At 39.4% G+C, this 12,725-nt stretch overlaps 1 pseudogene; it reads right to left on the bottom strand.

Moving 5' to 3' along the window:
* Window positions 1–3,453: 3,453 nt before the first annotated feature.
* LOC136380187 (U4 spliceosomal RNA) lies at window positions 3,454–3,560 on the bottom strand (annotated as a pseudogene).
* Between the last annotated feature and the right edge of the window lie 9,165 nt (window positions 3,561–12,725).

The raw sequence follows: 12,725 nt of genomic DNA, 5'->3' as shown, positions 1-12,725 counted from the left end.
AGCTCTGTGCTGACCAGAGAGAATGAGGAGACTTCTGGAGAGCTGAAGCTGTCCCACATTGATTGGGGTAGTAGTCACATGAGCATATACATAGACAAGAGTTCATTGAAGTGTACACAGTGAAGATAACTGTACTTTATGTTCTCTACTGTATGTGTTTTATATCCCAATTAAAAAATTAAAAAGGAATCTTGATCACTAAAACATTCTTGGAAAATACAATTGAAACTGCCGTCCTAGACTAAGCTGGATTATAGCTGTGGGAGGAAAGCAGAACTATGTTGGAGTCCATTCTGGTTCTATATTAGGAAGGTGTCTAGGGTTGGGGCAGATTGGGTGAACTTTCAGGTGCTGCCGAATGCTGCAATGTTGTTTAGAGGGTGTTGTGTTGAATGTGGGCCCAGTAGAAGTTCCTGGGACTACAATCAGAGTTTGGATGGTCCGAAGCATCTACTTGAGTAATGCCATTGCAGAACCACCATGAAAGGGAGCTTACCCTCAGAGGAGGAACATAACCATTTGTTCTGACAAAACAGGCCACCTTGCTCTTGGCACCGTTGTGAGCAGGCACCAGGCAGCTCTGGACTTTAGCAGGTACCCCATTCTGTCTGTCGGTTGTGTTTCCTTGGTTGTCTCAGAAAGCTACTGCTGAAGGAGGATGGCTGTCAAATAGTCTAACAGGAGGATTCTTGGGGTGGGGTATGTTATGCTGCCCAATACTCTAACATAGGTCTTCTGTGAGGGTGGCAGTACTGATGATCTTTGCTGACTGATACGTGGAAGGTGAGGAAGCAAAGAAGAGTGCCCACTTAGGCTGCCAATATTAGGCTCCTCGGCATTAAATTTCCACACCTGTGAGACTGCCTTAGTAGTCAGCAAGTCCTATTCCCTCTCAGGACAAGCTGACTTTAGCTAGACCTGAGGAGAAACACGTGAGTGAGGTGTCCAGGCTGGAATCCTTTCATTCAGGATAAATGTGTGTTTGTTTCCTTCAAGGAAGTTTGTTTGAGTCAATTAGGGCAAAGATCCAGGTGGAAGTAAATAGATTTTTTTGTTTGTTTTGGTTCTTAAAACAGTGTAACTAACATTAGATATCTTTCCTCTGGTGAAAGTTAGTAATAGGTGGTTAGGCTAGTAAAATTTTGGCAGAAGCACAATCAGTCACAAGAACCTTGGGCACGTTTTATTTATGCTTCAATATACTGTGGGGTGTTTTTCTTTTGTTCTGTTTTGTTTTGTTCTGTTCTGTTTTGTTTTAAAGTGAGAGAAAGGGAGATAGTGGGACAGACTCCTGCATGAGCCCTGACTGGGATCCAACCCCATCTAGGGCTGATGCTTGAGTACCAAACTATTTTTAGCACCTGAGACTGGTGAGCTCCAATGGAGCTATCCTCAGCGCCTAAGTCCAAGCTTCAACCAATTCAGTGGGAGGGGAAGAGCAAGAAAAGGGGGAGAGGGCAAAGGGAGAAGCAGATGGTCATTTCTCCTGTGTGCCCTGATCAGGAATTGAACCCAGGACGTCCATAGGCTAGGCCAACACTATCCACTGAACCACTAGACAGGGCCTGTGTTTATTTTCTTAACACTATATTGTAAACATTTCCAACATTTTTCAAAAGTATCCTTTTGAATGGCTACACAATCATCCATGATAAATATGCTAGAATTAATTAAACTCATTTCTCTATTTTTGTATACTTCTATTGTTCCAAACATTTTGCTATTATAAATAATTCTGTATTATAAACCTTCTGATTTGGTAAAGGCAAATTTGTTTGTTTTTAAGAGTGATTTCTGGCCCTGGCCGGTTGGCTCAGCGGTAGAGCGTTGGCCTGGTGTGCGGGGGACCCGGGTTTGCTTCCCAGCCAGGGCACATAGGAGAAGCGCCCATTTGCTTCTCCACCCCCCCCCCCTTCCTCTCTGTCTCTCTCTTCCCCTCCTGCAGCCAAGGCTCCACTGGAGCAAGGATGGCCCCGGCGCTGGGGATGGCTCCTTGGCCTCTGCCCCAGGCGCTAGAGTGGCTCTGGTTGCGGCAGAGCGACGCCCCGGAGGGGCAGAGCATCGCCCCTGGTGGGCAGAGTGTCGCCCCTGGTGGACGTGCGGGGTGGATCCCGGTCGGGCGCATGCGGGAGTCTGACTGTCTCTCCCCGTTTCCAACTTCAGAAAAATACAAAAAAAAAAAAAAAAAAAAGAGTGATTCCTAAGACTGAAAGGACCACATCAAAGGGTGTGAGCACTTTCAATGTCTTGATTCTGGCCCTGGCCGGTTGGCTCAGCGGTAGAGCGTCGGCCTGGCGTGCAGGAGTCCCAGGTTCGATTCCCGGCCAGGGCACACAGGAGAGGCGCCCATTTGCTTCTCCACCCCTCCCCCTCTCCTTCCTCTCTGTCTCTCTCTTCCCCTCCCGCAGTGAGGCTCCATTGGAGCAAAGATGGCCCGGGCGCTGGGGATGGTTCTGTGGCCTCTGCCTCAGGCGCTAGAATGGCTCTGGACGCAACAGAGTGATGCGCCAGAGGAGCAAAGCATCGCCCCCTGGTGGGCATGCTGGGTGGATCCCGGTCGGGCGAATGCGGGAGTCTATCTGACTGCCTCCCCGTTTCCAGCTTCGGAAAAATGAAGGAAAAAAAAAAAGAAAAAAAAAATCTTGATTCTGATTGCTTATCAGAAATGATATGCCATTTTACCTGCTGAGCTAGATCTTAAATTGTGTACTAGGCATTGGTGTCCTTATGTGTGTTTTTGTTAGACCGGGGTAGTTAACCTTTTTATAACTACTGCCCACTTTTGTATCTCTGTTAGTAGTAAAATTTTCTAACTGCCCACCGGTTCCACAGTAATGGTGATTTATAAAGTAGGGAAGTAACTTTACTTCATGAAATTTATAAAGCAGAGTTACAACAAGTTAAAGCATACAATAATAATTACTTACCAAGTACTTTATGTCAGATTTTCGCTAAGTTTGGCAGAATAAATCTTTATAAAACAACTTACTATAGTTAAATCTATCTTTTTATTTATACTTTGGTTGCTCCGCTACCGCCCACCATGAAAGCTGGAATGCCCACTAGTGGGCGGTAGGGACCAGGTTGACTACCACTGTGTTAGACTAATGTCTGGTGGGTATGACTGGGGCTTCCTTGACTTCTGAATCACTCTAAACAGCTCTTCCTCCCAGTCTGACCCTGTTCTGCATACCTCTAACTACTACCTCGAGTTTGCTTCCAACCCAGTGACCCTCTTGTAACCATGGTGCTGCTAGCTTCTACTCTAAGCATCCATCCTCATTGCCATGACTGCTGCTTCTACACGCAAACACCTTGTATTTGATGGACTGATAATTCCAATTAGCCCACCTTCTTAGATCTAGTGATTTGTACAGATGACTAAGCATGTACATGCCAGCCTCTCCCTCAGGTAAGGCCTTCTCTGCTAAAGCCCTGCTTATTTCCAACTGATTCTTTTAAGAGCAAAGGTTATGGCATCAGATAGATCTCAGTTCAATTAGCAATGATCTTGCCTCAGATAAACCTCATTGGCTACGATACTGCCACTGCACTAAGCTATAGATCTCAATTCAAATATCTACTTTTCCAAGTCCTGGATGTGTGTCCTTGAATCTATTTCCTCATCTCTAAAGAAAGACAATAAGATGTAGTGATCTTTATTCGTTTTTTTGTTTGTTTGTTGCCAAAATAAGTATGTACAGGTACATCCATAGAAAAATGAAGTGTTTTCAGTGTTTTAAAAACTATACATTAGCCTTAAATAAAGCTGCAAAGTTCTAACGAAAAAAGTCAAATTAGTTTGCTTTATGCTTGTACAGGTATCAGTTTAATTGAAATGATCTTGCTAATAAAAACTTGTTTGACAGTTAAACATCTCTAATTAAAAATTGGAAAACAAATTACTTAATATATTTTGTTAGGTACTTGGTAGATAGTTGTTTTGTGTGTGTGTGTGTGTGTGTGTGTGTGTGTGTGTGTGTGTGTGTGTGTTTTACAGAGACAGATAGAGACAGACAGACAGAAAGGGGGAGAGATAAGAAGCATCAATTCTTCATTGCAGCACCTTAGTTGCCCAGTCTGATGCTCTATCCACTGCGCCACCAGCTGGTCAGGATATGTGTGTGTTTTTAACAGTATGAGCTTTCTAGTGGAGAACAATGAAAATTTAAAGCTACTCTTGTTTTGTGTAAGTCAGTCTCCCTCCAAGGCCCCGGATAATTCCACCTTATCCATGACATATTCTTAGGCAACATTTTAAATCATGTCTTATATTATTTTTTCATGTGTTTCACATTTTGTGTCCCTAAGAAAATCATAAACCACTTGCATTCATCTCCCAAAACCTAGTGCCAAACCCCAAAGTAGGTGCTCAGTTATCAAGCAGTGATAGCAGGCAGCATAGTGCACAAACTGACCCTTAATGCTCAATGTGCATGATGTTGGTAAGTTTACATTTGTAGGAAAGGAGTAAGACATTTGGGGAGAATTGACATCCTTAGTATAAATAGCTTTCCAATCTATGAACATAGTAAGTTTCTCTATTTAGTTAGGTTTTCTTTGATTTCTTCCATTAGCATTTTGCAATAATTGGGTTTTTTTAAATTCCATTATTGTCAGAAAACATCTTTTGTATGATGTCAGTTCTTTTATGGTTGTTGATGGTGTTTGTAAGTTATATGTTCTTGTTGATTTTCCTGTCTACTTGTTCCATTGGTTACTGAGAAAGGAGTGTTATGGGTTTGCCCATATCTCCTTTTAATTCTATCAGTTTTTGCTTCTATTATTTTGAAGCTCTGTTGTTAAATAATAAACCTTTAAGATTGTTATGTCTTTTTGATGAATTGACTCTTGTCTTTATGTAATATCCCTCTTTATTCCTCATAAGTGTCCTTGCTTTGAAATCTATTTTGTCTAATATTAATATAGCTACTTTAGCTTTCTTTTGATTGTGTTTGCATGGTAAGCCTTTTTTTTATCCTTTTCCTTTTAACCTACCCACTTTTAACCTACTTACTTAAAGTAAGTTTCTTGTAGACCACATATAGTTGGATCTTGTTATTTTATTTAATCTGGCGATCTCTGTCTTTTAATGAGTGTGCTCAGACCATTTATACATATAGTATATTTAGTGATATATTTGGATTTAGCTCTGCCATTTACTTATTTTCTGTTTGCGCCCTCTTCTGTTCTGTTTTCCCTTTCATGACTTTTATTTTTGTATATTTGATATTTAAATTTTTTTTAGGATTCCTTCTTAATTAAATCCATTGGCCACGTCGCTACACAGTCTATTTTGACTAGTCACTCTAATGATTATAATATATATGTGCTGCCTGTTATGCAACATCTGCAAACAGTTATTTCATGTATTCTGTACTATTGTATAGTTGTTTACAGTGGGAGGGCTGGTTGAATATCAGTTTCTGTCATGGCTAGAAACATATATCCTTACCTCTCAGCCATTTTAATACTTTTAATTTTGGGAGATGATGGAATTGATCGATATCATGATTTTTTGTGGTAGTTACATTACTATATACTTGTCACAACTTACTGACACTTTAGTACATCACTATGTACTAAAAATTGGAAATTTTAGTATATATAAATTATACCTCAATAAAGCTCACAAAAAGGCAAAACAGAGACTTTTAAGAGAAAGTGATCATATTAGTAGGTATATCAGGCACACAAATAAGTGTAGAGAATAATATGGGAAATGGCTTTACCATTCAGATTATAAAATAAAACGACATAAATTCAACCAGAAGCTCCCTCTGTCTCTCTCCCTCCCTCCCCTGCCGAGTTAACCACTATCTTGGACTTTATGCTTTATGTCTGTTTTCATCATCTTAATTCATGAACGTATCATCTTACTTTATATGTATGTTTCTTAATAAATGTTACTGTTCTCCCTGCCTTTAAACTTGGCATAAGTGTTTAATGCATTTAGCTGTTTTTAAGTGACATGATAATAAATAGGCAAACCCACAAATCTCATTCTATTTCTATAACTTCTATCCTCGGGCCTGCACAGAAATATACAAAGTTCACCAGAGTCTATATGTGGAACCAACTACCTTGGGAAAGAAAGCCCAGGAAATCATTGTCATTTATTTCTCTGCCCAGGGGGAGAAATATTAGTGAACATTCACTCTTGGCAAGTGACATGAAGGCAATATGCAAGCCTGGCCCTGTTCCAACAACTGTAGTAAAGGTTCAAGCACTGAGGGGGACAAGGGTTTAGCTGTTGCCATTGCCCTGAGTCAGCAGGCCTACCGGTGCCTGGTGTCAGCAGTTTCCGGTCCAGAGTGACTTGCTGGACATTCTCCTGCTTTCTGCTGGATGGAAATGAGTGTCTCAAGAAAATTGAGTTCAGCTCTCAGATACAGTCTAGACCATTAACTGTAAATATTATTAATCCCTTAATAAGGGTCAGAAATATCTATAATCCCTATTGTATGTGACTTCTTTTTATGAGATCCAGCCACTTGCCCTACCCATCCTCCAAAGCACAGACTCCTAGGGCATCTCCTTCCTCACAATTCAAAATGATGGCTGCTTCTTTTGGCTCTCACCTGTGCCTCTTTCATCATTTTCTACATGTGCTATATTTATTTCAGTACCTGTCTTGTTTCCTCTATTAAAGTGAGGGACCTGCATCTGCCAACGTCTCTTTGTCTCCATCCCCTTCCTCTGTCTCTTACCTTCACTCTCAGTGCCTCGTAAAATATCTAACACAAGAACTGTTTATTGAATACATAAATGAATGAATGAGTAGCTTTAACAGATATTTGTTTCACTTTATCACACTAAATGGAAAACAATAGAACCACTTTGCTCATGAAATGACTGTATAACATTGGCATTCTCTAGTTTAATCTTAAATTCCACACTTTTTGTTTATATAACTCCTCAAGAAAAAGCCAATCACTGCCATAGCTAGCGAGACCACTGGTTATAAACACGGCTGGGTACTCCAGAATGAGTGTTGTTCTCTCATCATCTTTTCTTATTCTGAGCAGAGTTTCATTTTCTTTTCCATTGTCCTTTTGAGATATAACAATCCCCTTGTCTGTTCATTTCTCTTTTTTTAATAAAAAAAAAATTTTTTTTTCTCTTTTTTTTTTTTCAGAGAGAGGGATAGACAGGGACAGACAGACAGGAACAGAGAGATGAGAAGCATCAATCATTAGTTTCTCGTTGTGCATTGCAACACCTTAGTTGTTCATTGATTGCTTTCTCATATGCGCCTTGACGGGGGGGGGGGGGGGGACGGGATACTACAGCAGACTGAGTAATCCCTTGTTCGAGCCAGCGACCTTGGGTCCAAGCTAGTGAGATTTTGCTCAAACCAGATGAGCCCGCACTCAAGCTGGCGACCTCAGGGGTCTTGAACCTGGGTCCTCGGATTCCGAGTCCAATGCTCTATCCACTGTGCCACCGCCTGGTCAGGCTTGTCTGTTCATTTCTTGATTTCCCAACCGATCAGTTTTGATCACTAATAGGGTAGTTAAATTTCCTGAAATGCCACACAGCTGAGCCAAAAGATCTAAACAGAAATAAGAGAGACATCAAATAGAAGGGCCTGTTTTCAGAGTTTCCGAACTCCATGAAATTGAGAAGCAGCAACTAACCTCTTTGAAGGTTAAGGAAAGAAAATTTTAATCAGAAAAAGTGATGAAAAACACAACTACATTAGTACACATGCACACACAACCCCTTCCCTCACACACTTTTTTGCACGTTCTTTTTTTTTTACTTCCGGCCAACATAATACATTTCTACATTGTTCAGTGAAATCAGTTTCTTCAGTTGGAATGTGTGGAATTCCTATCAATTTAATAAGGGAGGAGCAGAATTAATTTGCTCGTAACTTATTTAATATAAGGTATTTTTGTCAAAATACTTTAAAAATCATAGGAAACTAAAAAACTTTAAATAAAAACACAGACTTTCCTTCTCTTCTGCTCTCAGTATTTCCCCTCAGCAACAACCACCAACACCTATTCTACCTTTTCTTCTAGTTACAGGGGTCGGGAACCTATGGCTCATGAGCCAGATGTGGCTCTTTTGATGGCTGCATCTGGCTCGCAGACAAATCTTTAATAAAAAAAAATAATAACGTTAAAAATATAAAACATTCTCATGTATTACAATCCATTCATTTCCTACCACTCATGTTCATGGTTGTGGGTGGCTGGAGCCAATCACAGCTGTCCTCTAGGACAACACCAAATTTTTACTGGATAATGTATAACGTACATGGGTCGTTGTATGGCTCTCACAGAATTACATTTTAAAATATGTGGCGTTCATGGCTCTCTCAGCCAAAAAGGTTCCCGACCCCTGTATCTAGTATTTATTCTAGTATCTTCCTCTATTTCTAAATATTATGCACATATTGTTATTTCTTACTTTCTCAGTTTTAGACATTATGCAATTCTTGTTATGGAAGTTGTGATCTTAGCACTCATTACTTATACATTTACCTTTTTCTTTCTCCTCATCCTCTCAATGTAGGTATGTCACAATTTTCAATGTATTAATATTCAGTGTTTGTGTTTACTTTATTATGACTATGCTGGTATTGTTCACTACTGAGTCAAAGTTCTATGATATATCATATTATGAATGGCTTTTTTACTGTCCTTTCTTCTCTCTTCCCAGCTTTACTGAGGTATGATTGACAAATAAAAATTTTATGTATTTAAGGTATACAATATGATGTTTTTACATACATATTCATTATGAAATGATTACCACAATTAGGCTAGTTAACATATCATCACCTCATACAATTACCTCTGTGTGTGTGTGTATGTGTGGTGAGAACACTTGAGATCTACTCTCTGAGCAATTTTCAAGTACATAGTACATTATTAAAACTGTAGTTATTTTGCTGTACACTAGGTCTCCAGACTTATCTATCTTATTAGTGAAGGTTTATATGCTTTGACCAACATCTTCCTTCTTGCCCATCCCCAGCCATTGGTAAACATTATTCTACTCTCTCTTACTATGTTACTATGAGTTCAACATTTTAAGATTCCACATATAAGTGATACCATCCATGTAGAATTGATCTTTTTGTCTCTACCTTATTTCACTTAGTACAGTGTCCTCCAGGTTTATACATGTTGCTGCAAATGGAAAGATTTCCTTTGTTTTTAGAGCTGAATAATATTCTATAGTAATTATATATATCACATTTTCATTGTCCATTCGATTGTTAACAGACACTACGATTGTTTCCATACTTAGGCTACTATGACTGTGGGAGTGCAGATAGCTCTTTGAGATAACAATTTTATGTTCTTTGGATATATACCCAGTTCTATTTAGAATATTTTGAGGACCCTTCATACTGTTTCCATAGTGGCAGCACCAATTTATATTCCTACCAACAGTGCACAAGGGTTCCCTTTCCTCCACATCTCACCAACATTTATTTCTTATCTTTTTGATGACAGCCACCCTAACATGCATGAGGTGATATCTCACTGTGGTTTTGATTTGTACTTCCCTGATGATTAGTGATGTTGAGCATCTTTTCATATACATGTTGGCCGTTTGTACATCAGGCCATTTGCTCATTTTAAATCAGGTTATTTGGTTTTTTCTTTTTTTGTTATTGAGTTATGAGTTCCTTGTATATTCTCAATGTTAACTTTTTGTCGGTTATATGGTTTGCGAATATTTTCTCCCATTCCATCAATTACCTTCTCATTTTGTTGATTGTTTCCTTTGCTGTGCAAGAACTTTTTACTTTAATTTAGTCCCATTTGTTGATTTTGCTTCTGTTATTTGGAGTCAAATCTAAAAAGCATTGCCAAAACCAACATCAAGGAGATTTTTCCTATATTTTTTTCTAGGAGTTTTGTGGTTTCAGGTCTTGCACTTAAGTCTTTAATTCATTTTGAGTTGATTTTGGTGTATAGTATAATAAAGATCCAATTTCATTTTTCTGGATGTGAATATCCAGTTTTCCCAACACTATTTATTGAAGAGGCCATCCTTTCTCTATTGTATATTTTTAGCACCATTGTTAATTGACTTGACATTGTGTATTCTTGGCATAAAGATTAGTAGACTATATATGCATGGGTTTTGGGGGACTCTTTATTCTGTTCCACTAGTATATGCTTCTGTTTTTTGCCAGTACTATACAGTTTTGATTACTGTAGCTTTGTAATATAATTTGAAAGCAGGAAGTATGATGCGTACAGCTTTGGTATTGCTCAAGATTGCTTTATTTTGTTTTATTTTTTGAGAGCGAGAGAGAGACAGGAAGGGAGAGAGTTGAGAAGCATCAACTTATAGTTGCATCACTTCAGTTGTTCATTGATTGCTTCTCATACATGCCTTCCCTGGCAGGTTCAAGCCAAGCCAGTGACTTCTTGCTCAAGCCAGGGAGCTTTGGTCTTAGGTCAGAGACGTTTGGGCTCAAGCTAGTAACCGTGGGATCATGTTGATGATACCACACTAACGCTGGTGTGCCTGTGCTCAAGCTGGTGAGCCCGTGCTCAAATAAGGGGATCTCAGGGTTTCAAACCTGGGATCTCAGCATTCCAGGTCAATGCTCTATCCACTGCACCACCACCAGTCAAGCTACCATTAACTTTTGACAATTTTAATATAATGTACCTTGGAGAAGGTTTTGTTTTGTTTTCATTAAGATAATGAGATGGTCTTTTAATTTCTTGTATTTGAATGTTTAGTTCCTTCCCTAGGTTTGGGAAGTTCTCATCAATTACTTCTTTGAACAGGCTCTCTATTCTCTTCTCCTTCTGGGATACCATTATCCTTCTGTTGCTCTTTTTAATGGAGTCAGATAGTTCTCATAGAGTTCTCTTATTTAAAAAAAATCTTAGTTGTCTTTTTACACCTGAATCACATCTGGATTTTTATCTTTGAGTTCCCTAATTCTCTCTTCCATCTGCTCAGCTCTATTTGCAATGCTTTCTAATGCCTTCTTTAATCATTTATTGAATTTCCATTTGGTTCATTTGTATAGTTTCTATCTCTTTGGTAAAGTACTCTTTTTGTTCATTAATTTTATTCCTGAGCTCATTGAACTGTTTCTTATATCTTACTGAATTTCTTAATGACTGCTCTCTTGAATTCTCTTTTGTTTAAATCACAATCTTCCATGACATTGTGTTTAGTTTCTGGAGACTTGTCATTTTCTTTTTGTGTTGTTATCTCATTTGTTCCTGATACTTGATGGGTTGCTCCTTTGCTGGCACACTTGAAGTAGTGAACTCTTTTAATTTAGGTGCCATTTTTATCTTAACAGTTCAGCAGGTTGATAATTAAAGTTCTTTTGTTTTCCAGTAGATGGTGCTATAACACAAGTTTTTGTTTTTTTCTCACCTACAGTACTTGTTCTTTGGGGGTAGGGGGTGGTCCGGGTCCTTGCTGAGGCCCTGGGGATCACTGCCTAGGTGACCAGGGTAGTGGGTTTCCTTGCTGTGTCTTGGTTAGATTGGATCTCAAGGCACCACCAACCTCAGCTGGGGATGTAGTGGGTGGGGAAAAGGGGAAGGAGTCACAAGCCTACAGTTCTGCTGCCTTTTTCTTTTTTTAAAGACTTTATTCATTTTAGAGAGGGGGAGAGAGAGAGAGAGAGAGAGTGGGAGGGAGGAGAGAGAGAGAGCAGAGAAGGGGGGAGGAGCAGGAAGCATCAATTCCCATATATGCCTGGACCAGGGAATCCAGGGTTTTGAACTGGTGACCTCAGCATTCCAGGTCAACACTTTATCCACTGCGCCACCACAGGTCAGGCTCTGCCACCTTTTTCTTATGGTTGCATGCAGCACTGTGCTCTAGCCCAAGTCTGCAGACATGTCTCCACTGCTGCTACCACTTCAGCAGTGAGGGGAGGGGGCTAGGGAGCTAGATCTTGGGTGCCCACGCGGCTTCTGCCTTTCTTACCCTCTGCTGGGTTGTAGTGTAAGGGTTGCACCCCAGCTACTTTACTGCTACTATATTATCTGTGGCTAAGGTGGCTGGGCACTCTGTAGACATCTTCCTTGTCCTTCCCCCTTCCCCACCGCCCCAATGTTCCAAATGTCCACTTTCATATGTACTGATATGTGGACCTCTCGAGTGTGTTGTGTGTTGAGAGAAGAATCTTTGTTGGATTATAGATGTCTACCTCGTCAATTTAAGGGAAGCTACAAAGGGGTCTTCTCACTCCACCATGATGCTTACCTTTATTTGTACTCTATTTTAAATAATTTTTTCCTCCATATTCTCTGGTATCTCTGCAACTTCTATTATTATCAGTCTCCTAAAATGATCTTCTAATTTTTATATCATCCCCTCTTTTTCTGATTTCTATTTACCTTTATGGGAGTTTTCTTCAACTTTATCTTTTCAATCTTTTAATCTTGAAGAGTTCAATCTTGTTTCCTATTGTTCTTGGTTTGAGATGTAAAATTTCTGGTTCATAAATGTAATATTTTATCTTATTTTTCTAATGCTATTAATGATCATTTTAAAATATTTTTCTTCTGTTCTCTGTATGTCCCTCTTTTAAACAAATCCTCTCATTAGAGTTTAACATTTTTCTAAAAGTTTTATTGATTTGAAAGAGAGAGAAACATCCATTTGTTGTTCCACTTTTTATGCATACATTGGTTGGTTCTTGAATGTGTCCTGACAGAAGATCAAACCCACATTCTTGGCATATTGGGATGATGCTCTAAACCAACTGA

Source organism: Saccopteryx leptura, chromosome 8 (genome assembly GCF_036850995.1).
Source record: "Saccopteryx leptura isolate mSacLep1 chromosome 8, mSacLep1_pri_phased_curated, whole genome shotgun sequence".
Taxonomy (NCBI): Eukaryota; Metazoa; Chordata; class Mammalia; order Chiroptera; family Emballonuridae; genus Saccopteryx; species Saccopteryx leptura.
This window is presented reverse-complemented; position numbering and strand designations above follow the sequence as displayed.